At 48.4% G+C, this 15999-nt stretch overlaps 1 long non-coding RNA gene across 1 annotated transcript in view; it reads right to left on the bottom strand.

Annotated features, from left to right (window-relative positions):
* Positions 1–375: 375 nt before the first annotated feature.
* LOC120407924 overlaps positions 376–15999 on the bottom strand; it is a 39958-nt gene continuing 24334 nt past the window's right edge. Inside the window, exon 3 of the long non-coding RNA XR_005600332.1 lies at positions 376–614. This is a non-coding gene — a long non-coding RNA (uncharacterized LOC120407924). The remainder of the gene's footprint in view (positions 615–15999) is intronic.

The following is a 15999-nucleotide window of genomic DNA, read 5'->3' as shown; positions in this document are numbered from 1 at the left end:
TTTCTTAGACTGTAAACAGCTTGGCGTAAGGATTGTCTCTTATTCTTATTTATTTACAGCACTCAACACCCTGTTGGCACTTAACACAAGTATTATGGCATATGAAGCTATGTAACTGTTTTGTTCTCCGTGTACTGCCCCCTTGCATTTCCAGGAATCTGCTGCAGGCAGCTGCCGTTTTGGGGGCAGTTCAGATGCAGCCAGTTACAGAGGCACACACTGCGTATTCTCTCCAGGAGACTGCGCTTGGAGTCTTTCCTGATAATTGCTTCACTTAATCTAAAATCTATATATTTCCCTTCTCACTGGAAATATATAGTCACTCATTGTGCATGTAAAAAACGTAACCAGTAACCATAAGCTTTGGAAGGCATCACTGAGTATTTATAACAATATTTCTAACATGCGTTAGGCAGCAGCATAGGAGTTCATCACTGAGATAAAGCTATTTCCCTAGGTCAAGGATAATTCAACTTGGATGGGTGGTTTTGTTTTCTTGCCTCTGTTGTTTTCTATGCTCTTCGGGATTTTGTATTGTTGATTTCTGAGCTGAACTTTTCTGTTCTTCTTCTTCTTTCCTGCTGTGGACCACTGAAGGCAGACGTTCTTAGTTCCTGATATGCAGAAAGAAATTCCAGTGTGCTAAAATGTAATGACCTGAGAACTCTGCTTCCCTCAGCATATCCTGTTGTTGTAGATAGCGTGGGCCTGATTCTGGGTTACACTGGGGTGACTCCATTTCTTTCAGTGGGGTTATTCCCAAGGTACAATGTACCAGAGGTTAGAACCAAGTCTGCTAGACGCTTGAACTTAACTCATTTCCCCTGACTTTTAGCTGTGGACTGTTTGTCTGGTTTGGAGTCTAGTTGGTGTAGATTTCTCCCCCGCCCCCAACTGACAGTCTCTGTACATCTATTTAGCTGGTCTAAGAATGTTTTGCTATTTAGAGATTTACTGGAAATCTTAAGGCACATCAAGTCCCTCAGGAGAAAATTCCTTTAACTTTTAAAAATAGTAAGGGGGCTTGAAATAGCAGAGTTCATTATTGCTTTAAAGCAGAGCAACACTGTTAAATTAATGCTTTACTGAAAACTGTAAACTACTGATGCCCTGGCTAGAGAGAGGAAACATGCTTCAGCTATTCTCATTGCTGGAGCAGCCCATTGGCACCAGAGGAGAACTGATAATTTAGAGCAGCCTATGTCAGAGATCAAAGTAGCCTCCAGGTAGCCCTAGAATCCGTTGGCTGCAGAGATGGCAGGCACTACCGAATACAAACAAGCAAGCAAATAAATCATACGTAAACACAGCTACCTTTGTCCCCCTCCCAACTCATGTTCTGAGCACAGGTTAGATGGGCCTGAAAAATCAAGATCCAGGCACCTGGGTCATGGCTGAACATCAATGTTGGACTGGTATTTGGAAATCTCTAGGGTCAGTGTGGAACACAAAAGGAACTCTCCTGCTTAAATTCAAGGCTCCCTGGTCTGTTCCCTCCCCCTCAAGTTCCAAGGCATCCACTGATCTGCAAAAAGCTCTGTGCATTGTCTTACACAATCTACTCCTTGGGACATGAATTCCACCTGCAGATTTTTTTTTTTGTGGTCTCCGCAGAGAATAGATTTTGCTGGCGAGGCGCTGCAGTTGCACCTTTCACCCACTAGGGGCTGCTGTGGCACCAGAACAGAGGGCAGCTGGCTCAGGGCTGAAGCAGCCAGCCTCAGAGAGGGGTGGGCAGAGGCTGCCTTCCTCACAGTGCCCTGTCTGTGGGGCCCAGTGAGGAGACATGGGATATGGGGGCGGGGGGGCACAGGAGCTAATGGGATGACAGCATTGAACCAGGGGCTGAATTGGAGTGGAGGTGCAGGGACACTTGGGGGCAGGGGCAGATGTGCCTGACTGAATGGGAGAGGCTAGGGGTCAGTCAAGATCTGCATGGGGGAGGCTTCCAACTCCCTAACAATCCCTCCCCCTCAAGAAACAAACAAAACAAAAAACCCCTAACCTGTTCCATACTGCTCCAACCCACACCCAAACAACCCTCCATGTTCACCCCTCAGCTCCTATGTCACCTCTGATTCACCCTAGCCTTTGCATAGCTTCTTAGGGGTGCAGGAAATAGGTTTCTGTATTGTAGTTCAGATGAATTACTTAAAGTTCTATATTAATATGCCTAGTAAGGAATCTATTTGTCAAAACATGTTTCCTGAATTTTTTGTTGTTGTCTGTATTGTTACAGACATACTTGCTGACAGATATTTTGAAATAAATTACCAACATAACTGAAACTGGAATGATCATATGTTATTTTGACAAATAAAAATATGTAGAATTTTAAAATATTGTGCGCAGAATTTTTTTATTTTTGGCATAGAATTCCCCCCACAGTAATGTTCATGGTGTTTTTTTAGATCGGAGGCTCTGCAGTGGGATTAACTCTTTGCTGGGATGCTCGCTCTTGCCTTTCAAAACTTCGAAAAAAACCACTCATCTCTTTGCTACATAGGTTATAATATTGACTATTACTCCAAAAAGCTGACTTGCAAATACTCACAATACTAGCTATCACAATACAAAATCCTAGTGGAGACAAGGCCCGAGTAGTTTTTACCTTGATATAGTTACGTGACCTCAACAGTAGACCCCACACCCCATCTTGATATAAAAAGTGTGATTTAAAAAAAATTACAAAACCACAGAGGCCACTTTTAAAGGTGACTTGTAAAGGGGAGAAAACTTGGTTCGTCCCTTTCTTCTTATTTGTGGAAGAAGGCCAGGCTATTTAAAACTCTTTGGGCTTTTAGTTCACTGAGGGTTCTCCCCCCCCCACTTTTAACATTATTTAATACAAACATCTGACAAGCAGTTTCTAGGAAAGATCTCTTTGTTAAAGTTTTGACACCCCTTCCCTTCAGTTAAGGGCTGAAAAATTTTCCACTCCAGTTCCTTGGCCCTCTGGGGAGTCCTCTAGCAAAAACAGGGATGGCCTGTCTTAATATTCATAAGGTAAAAAACCAATAGAAAAAAACCACCTAAGCAAACCAACCTGTCAAGCATTCTTTATAAACAATAGAGTAAAAAAGGGAACAAACCAAGTTATTCTTCCATTACAGGTCACCTTTAACACTCATCTGGAGTATTTAACAGTAGCAGTAGAGCCATTGAACCTTGTTTTGGTTTTTTACAAAAGAAGCTATACTGAACTGTGAGGTGCTATTACTAACTGTTACATATGTACAGAGGGCCAGATGGTTCTGCAGTGTAAAGAGGTGTAGCTCCATTGAAGACAATAGAAGTATACTGATTTATGCCAGCTGAGGATCTGGCCCCCAAAATGTTGTGGAATGTCAGGAACCCCCTCATATTTTCTCGATAGTCTGTAAACTATCAGCAGCAAACTGACATTTCTGAAATAAAAATCACATCTCCTAGCAAGCTGGCTTCCTGAGCCTGGGGATCCCAAGTGATCTCCCACATGAGTCACTAAACATTTCAGAAAAATAATTTTAAAAGGTAGATGTGGAAATAGCCAGCTGAGAATCCAGAGGAAAATTGTATGCCAGCTTGTAACAATGGTTCATATCTATAAACTCTGCATCTATCAGAGATCGTCATTATCAGTGGTAAAGTATACCCCTCCCCCACTGCCTGCCTCTCATAGGTTAACTGGGTCACACCTGGAGATGAAAGACTTATGTAAACGTTTGGAAAAGGAGAACTGAATGACTCCTGGGATCCAGAGCCTTTCACCTCCTGGCCACTGGTTTGAAGCCAGTCCAGAGTGGTAGAGAATGAAACAGTTTAGTGGTTTTTAAAATGAATTTGTTGTTTTGGATTCAGTTCCTATTGAACACCTGTCCCCATTAAAAAGACCCACAAATGAAATTGGCACTCATTAGCACCAGTGTCGGGAGAGCCACTGGAGCAGTCAACGACTGACTGGGCATGGAGAATGAGCAAGTCTCACATTCCTTTCAATGATCATTCCAGGTCAGGAAGGAGGCACAAGGGCAGGGCAACGTAGGGTAGCTGCCATGCCCAGTGCTGTGGATAAATCGAAGACTTCAGCCTTCCGAGTTGCCAGGCCAGCGCACGCACACAAGCGCACACACACTTCAATTAAGTAATTGTTCGGGTGCAGTGAATTAGTTTCTGCAATGGATGAGGGGAAAAAAACCACTGTCATTTCAATTGAGCGATAGCTTGTTCAGAAACAAGTGACAAGTTACTCATGTTGCTTGTTGGGCTGTCAGCAGTTTGGGGAATTTTCCTTGTGTCTGTCGGTACCCTCAAAGGCTCCATTGTTCACCAGTCTCTCCTGACTGCTCTGCTGCTAAGGTTTGAAAATATTTTACTTGCAACACTTTACATGTCCGTCTCCTGTGCCTGGCTTATTTGCTCAATGCTGTTCCTTCTGGAATGGACTCCTAAAGTCCTTTGTAATTTAGATAACAAAATCTGGGCCCACTCCTGCGGTCATCCCTCTGGCTTCTGACTGTGGTAGGACTTTTGCTTGAGTAAGGAATGCAGGCCTGGCTGTTCTGTTAGTAGCCTATGCATAGACCAGAAGCATGGAGAAGGCTACATGTGCACACGTTGTAAGGTAACATTCAGTAACTTAAGCATGGGCAGCGTGTAATTGAGGCTGGGGGAGGCTAAGCCTCCCCAGACCTCTGCTAATGCTCCCCACACCGGGGGGCTGGGCTCAGAGCTACTCGGGTGGCTGGGGCTTGGGCTCCTCTGGACACTGTGGGGGGCTCCTCTGGCCCCACCCAGCAAGAGCAGGAGAGCAGAGCCTGAGGCAGAAGGGGCCGGGCAGGGGGCTAGGCTCCCTGAGGCGGGGAGGAGGTTCATGTGCCTCCCATGAGCTCATGACTTCCACTTCTTCAATGAGATGTACAGAGATCCATGCATTTCCTTACGTTTTACATCAGTCCCTCTCAACCTTTCCAGGCTACTGTACCCCTTTCAGGAGTCTGATTTGTCTTGAGTACCCCCACGTTTCACATAAATGACTTGCTTACCAAAAAAAAAAAAATCAGGCAAAAAACACAAAAGAGCACCCTACTGAAAAACTGCTTACTTTCATTTTTACAATATAATTACAAAATCAGTCAGAATATAAATATTGTACTTACCTTTCAGTGTATAGTATTTATAGCAGTATAAACAAGTCATAGTCTGTATGAAACGTTCATTTGTATGACTTCACTAGTGCTTTTTATGTAGCCTAATGTAAAACTAAGCAAATATGATGTACCCCCAGAAGACCTTTGCATACCTCCAGAGTTACACATACCTCTGGTTGAGAACCATTGTTTCACATAACCTTGGACTCTTAATGCACAACAAAGATAGGGTATGTCTACACTGCCCTGCAATTCGGACTATGGGTATGTGAATAGTACTGTGCACCCATTTCCTGTGCTGTAACTACCCCATGAGGACATTGCAGCTGTGAACTTAAAGGTCCCAAGTTTCAAATTACTGTGGTCCTCTCTTCAAAGACATTTTGGTGTGCACTGTTATTCATGCCCCCTTAATCTGAACTGCAGGGCAGTGCAGACATGCCCATATACTTGACATAAGAGACCAGTTCCTCACCCGGTGCAAATTGTCATAGATTGAGATAGTATCACGACGACTATAATCACTGGACTGGTTGCTCAGGCTCAAGATGGGTGATGGGTTCACTACTCTGCCAGACAATGAAAATACTTGTTTGCCCTCAGAAGCCTTAGTGATTGCACGGGTTATTGGGCGGATGAAGCACCCACCCCATGGCCAGTATTTTACACACTGTTCTGGAGCATTATTAGGTTGGGTTTGTCCAAATAATTTGTCAGTATTTTTGTACACTACTTGCATCTGTGTCCCTTATTACGCTTAAAGCCGTGTCTGTGAATCTCATTTTCATTTCTGCCACCTTGCCTGTTCCAACCAGAGACCCTCTAGCAATGAGGGTGCCTTAGGAGGTAGTGATTGTCCCCTAGGGACTACCCAACTCACATTAAGGGTTAGTCTATGCTAGAAGCCCTATATCCGTGCAACGGCGCGGCTGCAGCGCATCTGGTGAAGATGCTCTATGCTAACAGGAGAGAGCTCTCCTGTTGGCATAATAAATCCACCTCCGTGAGTGGAATAGCAACTCTCCCACCCAACATAGGTCTGTCCACATCAGCGCTTAGGTTGGTGTAATTTACATTGCTCAGAATGGGGGGTAGCTTATTCACACCATTGAGTGACAAGTTATACCGAAGTAAGTGGTAGCGTAAACTTGCCCTAAGTTGTGCAGCCTAACAAAGATAGAAGCTCTGGCAGCTGCGCTGAAAGACTAATGGCACCACAACACTAAGCAATCCATAGCCCTGCATGTAACACAAAGGGGACTGATCCCAGAGGGAGCTGAACGCCTCTTTCCAAATGCAGAACAGCCTTCAATCTCATTGACGTCAATAGAGCGATTGTTTAACACCTTGTAGAATTGAGCCCTTAAATTCTAAAGAGCCAGGGATGGATTTTCCACTTCATAGAATCACAGGGCCAGAACCACCAAACCATCTAGTCTGGCCTCCTCACTAGCACAGGCCCCTGACGCCACCCAACACCCACACACTAAACTCTACAACCAAAATGAGACCTGAGTCTCACAGGCCATAGGCCACTCAACTTCATTACATTGGTTCTTCCTTGGTGTGATGCCAGTTAAATCTGTGCAGCTGTGCTAAGGTGAAACTGGTATAATGGAGTGGAGCACCAGGATCTTAAGTAGCATCATTACTATGGCACACTGGCTAGAACATGCTTTATAAGACATTTAATCTGCCATCATTAACCAAGCATACCATAGATAATTTTTTATTTTTTAATAGCATTAACCTTCTGGCTACTCACATTCATCGGGCCTACATGATGGTTAAACAGGGGAATGTTCTGTTTCTAATGTTCAGTGAAAAGCATTTAGGGAGCTAAAGATCCAGTTCAAAATGTTTAGCTAGACTAACACCACTTTGAGCTGTCTTTGGATGGAAGGGGCCAAAGACGCACACACACTGCCATCATTAAGGCCTGAGTCTGAAAGCCTGAATGGGACTTAAGTGGTGCTTGTGTCAGGCTTCTGCAGAGGAATGAATCCTCACCTTTGTGCACAACTCGAGGAGCAGAAGAGTTCTGCCTTCAGTTTTCCATGCTTCTGTTCCTCGTTCAAACCTGTATCTGACTTTATTTTCTGAACGTTTCCTTGTACGCTTTAATGCAGTGGTCCCCAACCTTTTTTGTCTGGCGGGTGCCAGCCGACGAGCCATGAAGGACTGTGGTGGCGGACGAGCATCCGCCGAAATGCTGCCGACAAGTAGCAACGTCAATAGGCGTCGTCGCTGAAATACCGCCGACAAGCAGCGTCATCCAGAGGCATCGCCTCCGAAAATCGGTGGCATTTCGGCGGCGGCACCTCTGGATGCTGCTGCTTGTCGGTGGCATTTCAGCGGATGCTCGTACGCTGGCCAGTATGCGGGCGCACTTCGATGCCCCGGTGGGTGCCATGGCGCCTGTGGGTACCACATTGGGGACCCCTGCTTTAATGCACCCACACTACTAGCTCCATTACCTAAAAAGTGATCTTCCCTCCACTAGGCCAAAAGGCCCAGCATCATAAGCAGCTGGCTTGCACAATATGCCCCTTGCTACTATTGAAGATCTTTGTATGTGGAATTAATATTTATCTGTCATCATAACCTGTCTTTTTCTTGCTCCATAATCTTCCACTGCAGCTCCCACAGTTGTATGGGAGGCAACTGTGATCACAGAGATTACTTTACCTGTGGCTCATTTAGGAGGGGGACGGTGTATAAGGGAGAAATCTCCTCTCTGAACACAGACATTCTGGATACATAATGATTAATAGTTTATTTGTATTACCGTAGCACCTAGAATAGTGGTTCTCTCAGGATCCATTTGTAAACCTTGATGGCTGTTGAGACCCAGTAAATAGCTTTAGTGAAGAAGAAAAAAAAAAAAGACTGAATATTTCCTTCCCCCAATATATAATATACTATTACATTAATGTGTATTAAATACATATACTTGTGTACCATAGTGATGGGTCCTGACCTGGGGGCGTGGGACACACTGGGCTCAGTTCTGCACCCCTCCAACAATGTTACTACTCCAGCATAGCAATGCTTTTCAGGTTTGGACTAGCTGGGCCAGACTGATGTGAGCAGCACGGCAGTGTGGAACATGGAGTCACAGATCCAATTCCTCAGATTTGGCCTGGCTGGCCCCCCACCATAATAGAGCAGCAGCTGGGCCAAACTTGAGCAGTATTGTGACCCCATGCACCAGGTCGCAACATCCTGAACCGTCTGCTGTTTCAGGGTGGGCTCTGCAACCCTCCTCCAGGGTCTCCTACCCACACCTCTGGGGGACAGAAACTGTCCCTGTCCCCCCGCCCCATGAACCTTTAACACAATCTTGTGACCCAATTTTGGGTCACAACCCACAGGTTGAGAAATCCTGACCTAGAGAGACTAACCAAAATCAGGGCCCCACTGGGCTAGGCACTGTATAAATACACAGTAACCAACAGCCCCAGCCCAAAAGAGTCTACAGTCTAAATAGATTTCAGAGGCCTGGTCTACACTAGGGCGGGGGAGTCGATGTAAGATACGCAACTTTAGCTATGGGAATAGCGTAGCTGAAGTCGACATATCTTACATCGACTTACCTCCCGTTCTCATGGCGCGGGATCAACGGCCGCGGCTCCCCCCATCGACTCTGCTACCGCCGCTCGCCCTGGTGGAGTTCCGGAGTCGACGAGATCGCTACCCGCCGATCCAGCAGGTAGTGTAGACATACCCAGAGTGGACAGACAAATATCCTCATTTTACAGAGAGGGAACTGAGGCACAGAGAAGTGTAGCCTAATGGCTAGGACACTGGACTGGGACTCAGGGGGCTTGGGTTCTAGTTCTGGTTCACCTGCTGATTCCTCCAAGGGTGACCTTGGGCAAGTCACTTCCTATTTACCTGCTTTGAGAGCCATTGATGAAATGTGCTATGTAACAGCTAGGTGATATTATTACTACTTGCATGCTTAAGGGATTTGCTCAATCAGGGATTAATCCAAAGCCCATTCAAACCTCTGGGCTTTGGATCACACCCTAAAATGACCTAGCCGAGGTCATACTGCAAGTCACCCGGATCTTCTGAATCTCAGGTCAGTGCCTTAACCACTAGCTCTTCCTCGCTCTCAGGATAGGGTGAGAAAAATCAGCACAGGGATGAGGGGTAGTAGGCACCTACAGAAGACAAAGGAAATATTTGGACTGTCTCTATAAAATTGGGACATCTGCTCTCCCTATCTCAGAAAGGATTAAAAGAGGAAGTGCTAACCCATGTATTTATTTTCAGTCTGGTGTTTTAAAGTTCTTTCCCTCTGTAAATATTGCTCTTTAAATCCTGCAGCCTTTTATCCCTCAGCTCTTGGACTTATAGGATCCTTGTGAATGAATCTCCAAGGGCTTATAAACATTTCTGCACCTCATTATTTGTCTCTTTTGGACACAAGCCTGCTTGGGGCTTCATTAACAAAGATTATCTTTGTAACCATGACTAATTCCTCCCAAAACACTTCCTTTGCTCATGATTATTTTTAAGTTAAAAATAAATCCCAGCTGCCCATCTTTGCTGGAGCTGGTGCTAAGTACAATGGCAGCCTGATAAGATCATTGCTGTGCTGATCACATGTTGATTTGCATCATGGATTCCAAAAGGGTCTTATTTAGTTTTAAGAGCATAGAAGAATTTTCTTAGTTGGCAGAGCTGTATGGGAAATAAAGAGCCAATCTTATCTTGTGCTTACATGCTGGCTTGGATACAGGAACAGGCCACGTAAACTTGGAAAAGCAGAAGAGAGAAAAAAAGAATTTATTTCAGTTCAAGTATTTTTCCATGCCATGTAACTTAGAAATAGGTTGGTGTTTGCACAGCTCATTCTGAAGCTACTTATTACAACTGCTTTTATCTAAACTAGCCTAAATTGAGACTGAACACAAAGCTACTCCCGCCCTCCCTCTTTAGCAAAGGGCTTGTTGTAGCTGTTGTAAGTTTTGATTTGCAATGATTTTAAAGAGCTAGCGATTCTTGTATCCAGTAAAATGCAGGGGTCGTTTGAGGAGGTAGAATGTAAATATCTGAGCTGGAATTTGACCAGGACAACAAGATTAACATCCCTTCACCTACCAAAAGCATCATCAAGTCTATCTTGTTGCAAGATACTATTACAGGCCTCCGGGATCTTCTTCCCTCTGAAGCAAGGAGGCGCCAACACCATGCAGCCAACTGGCTCTCAGCAGAGCACCAGCAAGTGCTCAGTAAACCAGTTTGGGAGTGACTGAATTAGACATTGTCTGGGAAGACACAACGCAAGTCCTCAGCATTTGTGCCAGTTTAGCTCCCTACACTTCCAGTTTGTCAAGTTTCCAAGTTAGTTGACAAGCTAACTGGTGTAGCTTCCTCATTTAGAGCCAGTTCCTTCATGTTTTCTACCGTCTGCTGCGCTGCTGGAGAATGCCAACAGCACACACTTAATGAGAGGAGCATGTAACAGCACATTTAAAATTAAAATCATGGGAATAGCCAAGCAATCCAGGGCAGGAGGCAGAGAAAGAACCTGTGATGTGTATCTTCAGTGAAGATCAAATCTTGCTGAACAGTTGCCATTCTCTGTCTAAATCTCTCTCCATATAAAGACATTTGAATCACATCCAATGATGACAATCTGTCTCAACAGCCACCTTTGGCAGCAACATAGCTCTTAGAGGACAAAGCCATAGTTTTATGGTTTCCCTGCCCCTGCCCTCCTCTGTGCAGAGCCCAGAAGCAGATCTTCAAAAGCTAAGTCATAGCTCTGAGATGACCTCCCAACAGTCTGTTCGCGCAACGCAGCACACTTCCTATACCAGCTCCCTGTCCCTTAGCATAACCCCCTGCACATCCATGGGCAAGCTTTTTAAGCTGTGGGATTCCTGGACAAATAAATGTAATAACAGAAGCTATGGGGGGCAGGGGTGTAGATATTTGATCAACGCTGGTAGCAAGTGCCCAATGGTATTTCCAGTTTTTAAGAGGACCCTTTGAGAATTCCATGCCAGACCCTTGAATAGAGCAAATAGGACATTGGAACAATGAATGTCTTGGTGTGCAGTTGTGCTATTTTCCTAGGGCGATGTCCCATCAGTGTACTCTAGAGATCAGAGTAGAGGATTGGGGGTCAGGTTCTCTTACCTGTCCCTTGCTTTGTGCCCTTTATGTGCAAAACCTTGCTGACTGAAGTCCACAGGATCTGAAATTGCTCAACATCTCTGAAAGTTACGTTCTACTGTAGGTGGCTAAGCTTGGGCACCCAAAGACAGAGGCCACTTCTTGAAAATTTCTCCCTATAAGACCAAGGTAACATAGCAAGTCAACAGCAAACCTGGGAAAACAACCCGACTCTCCTGACTTGCAGTCTGATGCCCCATCCGCTGGAGCAGGAGTCTGACTAGACAAGGAATAGGCAGTGGGACAGAAAGAGCACACATGGAACAGAGACAAAGAGCCAAGTTCTTTCCTGGTGTAAATGAAGTTGCAGCTATGTCCATTTGCACTGGCAGGGAATTTGGCCCAGCCTGCTCAGATCATTAACCTGCAGGCATGGGAATGGATGGGTAATAAGTTGTCATACATCAGCCACATCCCCATTGCACACATGGCCCCCTGGCTGCTGGTCGTGTAGCATACAATACCTACCTTGTGCCCTGTACTATACATACTAGTTCATTTGTGGGCAAGCATGTCATGACAGCCAGATTCCCAGTGCCACACGTTGTCTTGGTGGCCTCATGGTATTGCCCCAACAGGGCATACCAGTACAGTGCTTTCTGGGAGCAGGGGAGTGGCCTTTATTTGGTATGTTTCCCTGATGCTGCAGGTTACACGAGGCATGGACTGTGAGGGAGTTCTATAGAGGCATTACTTCTGTTGTCCCTGAGCTTCAACCACCCCTGTGGTGAAATCCCAAACTGGCATTTGACAGTGCACAGTTGTGTTGCCCAACCATTCAGGACAATAAGGGTAAAGAATCCCTTATCAGATGAAACTGAAGTGGGAATGTTAAACACTCCACACGTAAATGTCCAAAGTGGAATTGGGCAAGAATCCTCAATCAGGGGGTTCTCCCCAAGCTTTCCCAACATAAGGAATCACAGCAGGATTTGTTTAGCTGTCTGTTTGAATTTGCCTCCAACTACTAAAAGCCCAAATCCAAAGGTACCAATTTTGGATTAACCTCAGGGACTTCATTATATCCTTGCATTGCATTGCATCCCTTCAGGCATGAGTGGGAGACAGCTGGCTCTGAGCTTGCAGTATAGAGCTCAACAGAAATCTGCGCACATCCAAGAAAACGTTCCAAGTTCCCTACCCAGAGGAATCATAGAATCATAGAATCTCAGGGTTCGAAGGGACCTCAGGAGGTCATCTAGTCCAACCCCCTGCTCAAAGCAGGACCAAACCCAACTAAATCATCCCAGCCAGGGCTTTGTCAAGCTGGGCCTTAAAAACCTCTAAGGAAGGAGATTCCACCACCTCCCTAGGTAACCCATTCCAGTGCTTCACCGCCCTCCTAGGGAAATAGTTTTTCCTAATGTCCAACCTAAACCTCCCCCTCTGCAACTTGAGACCATTACTCCTTGTTCTGTCATCTTCTACCACTGAGAACAGTCTAGATCCATCCTCTTTGGAACCCCCTTTCAGGTAGCTGAAAGCAGCTATCAAATCCCCCCTCAATCTTCTCTTCTGCAGGCTAAACAATCTCAGTTCCCTCAGCCTCTCCTCGTAAGTCATGTGCTCCAGCCCCCTAATCATTTTTGTTGCCCTCCGCTGGACTCTCTCCAATTTATCCACATCCTTCTTGTAGTGTGGGGCCCAAAACTGGACACAGTACTCCAAATGAGGCCTCACCAGTGCTGAATAGAGGGGAATGATCACAACCCTAGAAATGCCCCTACTTATACAACCCAAAATGCCATTAGCCTTCTTGGCAACAAGGGCACACTGTTGACTCATATTCAGCTTTTCATCCACTGTAACCCCTAGGTCCCTTTCTGCAGAACTGCTGCCCAGCCATTCGGTCCCTAGTCTATAGCAGTGCATGGGATTCTTCCGTCCTAAGTGCAGGACTCTGCACTTGTCCTTGCTGAACCTCATCATATTTCTTTTGGCCCAATCCTCTAATTTGTCTAGGTCCCTCTGTATCCTATCCCTACCCTCCAGCGTATCAACCACTCCTCCCAGTTTAGTGTCATCTGCAAACTTGCTAAGGGTGCAGTCCACACCATCCTCATCCAGTCCACTGCTTGCACCATCCTCCAGATCGTTAATGAAGATATTGAACAAAACCAGCCCCAGAACCGACCCTTGGGGCACTCCACTTGATACCGGCTGCCAACTAGACATGGAACCATTGATCACTACCCGTTGAGCCCGACCATCTAGCTAGTCTTCTATCCACCTTACTGTCCATTCATCCAGCCCAGACTTCTTTAACTTGCTGGCAAGAATACTGTGGGAGACTGTATCAAAAGCTTTGCTAAAGTCCATAAATAGCACATCCACTGCTTTCCCCTCATCCACAGAGCCGGTTATCTCATCATAGAAGGCTGTAGCGGGCCAGTGTGGCTCCCCTCCTCCCCGGAGAGGGTTGAGCCCTGGCCACAGGAAGAGGCGGGGTTACAGAGTGGTAAGCCCGCCCCTCAAAGGGTCAGGCGGCGACCCGGAAGGATAAAAGCCAGCCCATCCAGCTCAGTCAGGCCCCAGCCACCACGGGGAGCAGACCTGCCTGAGGGAGCTCCTGACGGGGGAGCCGCTGGAGCCCAGAGCCCTTGCCCGGACTGGCCGGAGATACCCCTGATCCGCTACTGGGAAGACCTGCCGGAGCTTCCCCGCACCACCTATGACGAGGAGCCGCTAGGAACCTCCCCACCCCCGTGCTGCTACCCTGAGGAACCCCCGGAGCAGAGTTGGCCGGACTTCCCCGAGGACCTACCAGACCTACCCCCCAGTCCGGGGGTTGAGGAACCCATGCAGTGGGACTTCCCGGGACCAGACGCTGTGGACCAGGTAGGACCAGAGGGGGATATTGGAAGTGGCCCGGGGGCAGCCGACCTCAGTCAGGCCGCTGACCAGATAGAGCCCATGTCAGTGTGTTGCGGTCAGGATCCCCACTGACCGTCAGCGGTAACGACCGCTGCCTAGGGCCCCGGGCCGGGACACAGTGGAGTGGGTGGGCCTGTGTCCCCGCTGCCACCCCACTCACGGGTGGCAGTTATCCCTCTCATCAGACTGCTCAGCCTGCGGCAAGAGGCCTGAGCTCCTGTACTGTTTCCTGCTCAGCCTGCTACAAGAGGCCTGAGCTCCTGTACTGTTTCCTGCTCAGCCTGCTACAAGAGGCCTGAGCTCCTGTACTGTTTCCTGCTCAGCCTGCTACAAGAGGCCTGAGCTCCTGTACTGTTTCCTGCTCAGCCTGCTACAAGAGGCTTGAGCTCCTGTACTGTTTACTGCTCAGCCTGCTGCCAGAGGCCTGAGCTCCTGTACTGTTTGCTGCTCAGCCTGCTGCAAGAGGCCTGAGCCCCTGTACTGTTTCCTCCTCAGCCTGCTGCCAGAGGCCTGAGCCCCTGTACTGTTTTCTGCTCAGCCTGCTACCAGAGGCCTGAGCTCCTGTACTGCTTACTCGGGCCGGTGTGGCTCCCCTCCTCCCCTCAGAGGGTTGAGCCCCGGACGCCCCTGTTACAAGTGGCACCTGACCAGGGACTTGATCCCTTGCCCCTGTGAGAAGGGGCCGGTAAGAGGGTGGCAGTACGCCCCCTCTCAGCCAGGAAAATGGATATGGACCGGCTGTTCCAGCTGCTGGTGGAAAGCCAGGAGCGGCAACAGGCAGCTCAGCTCCTACAGCAGCAACAGCAGCATGCCGCCCAGCTGGAACAGCAGCAGCTGCGAGACGCAGCTCAGCTCCGGCAGCAGCAGCAGGCCGCTCAGCTGGAGCAGCAACAGCAGTTAGTCCAGCAGCTGGGGAACCAGCTACAGCACCTCCTGGGGCCTGTACCCCGCCCCGCCGACTGGCCAGCGGGGGAGGGTGCTGGGGGGGGCCCACGGTCGGCGGCCCCCCTGCGCCTGACCAAGATGGGCCCAGATGATGACCCCGAGGCCTTCTTGGTCACGTTTGAACGGGTGGCCCTCGTCGCAGGGTGGGCGAGAGACTAATGGGCCACTCTGTTGGCCCCCTATTTGACCGGGGCGGCCCAAGCAGCCTACCGTGGGCTGGCGACCGAAGAGGCCAGGGAATATGACCAAGTAAAAGTGGCAGTCCTGGACGCTTTGGACGTCAGCCCCGAGACGTTTAGACAGAGGTTCCGGCGGTACACCTACCCTGCGGGCGCCCGTCCCCGGATGGTGGCCCAGACCTTAAAAGAAGCCTGCCGCCGGTGGCTGCAGCCAGAGGTCAGGACAGCGGAGGAGGTCGCTGAGCAGGTGGTCTTAGAACTATTTGTGCATATCCTACCGGCCAAGGGGAGGGCCTGGGTACTCCGCCACCGGCCGACGACCTTGGCTGATGCCGTCGCGCTGATGGAGGGCTTCCTGGCCGCTGAAGCCTCTATAGGGCCCACCTTCTGGCCACCTATTGCCGGGCCCGAATGGGCCCGTGAGGAGAGGAAGACGTCGGACCGGCCCAGCCCACGGGGCTCAGGCCATGGGCCAGACTCTCGACCGGGATCCCAGACTTCGGGCTCGGAGGCGGCTTCCCGGCTGACCACCCCGGCCTCCAACCAGGGAGCTCCAAAGGGCCGTCGAAGCCCCCCTCCCCCCAAGTACCCGGACAGGCCTCCCTCGGAGTGGGCGACCTGAGCTCGGTCCCTGCTTTAGGTGTGGGAAGGCGGGACATAGACAACGCGACTGTCCCGAA

Source organism: Mauremys reevesii, linkage group 6 (assembly GCF_016161935.1).
Source record: "Mauremys reevesii isolate NIE-2019 linkage group 6, ASM1616193v1, whole genome shotgun sequence".
Classification (NCBI taxonomy): domain Eukaryota; kingdom Metazoa; phylum Chordata; order Testudines; family Geoemydidae; genus Mauremys; species Mauremys reevesii.
The sequence above is the reverse complement of the archived record's forward strand: the minus strand, read 5'-3'. Positions and strand labels throughout refer to the sequence as shown.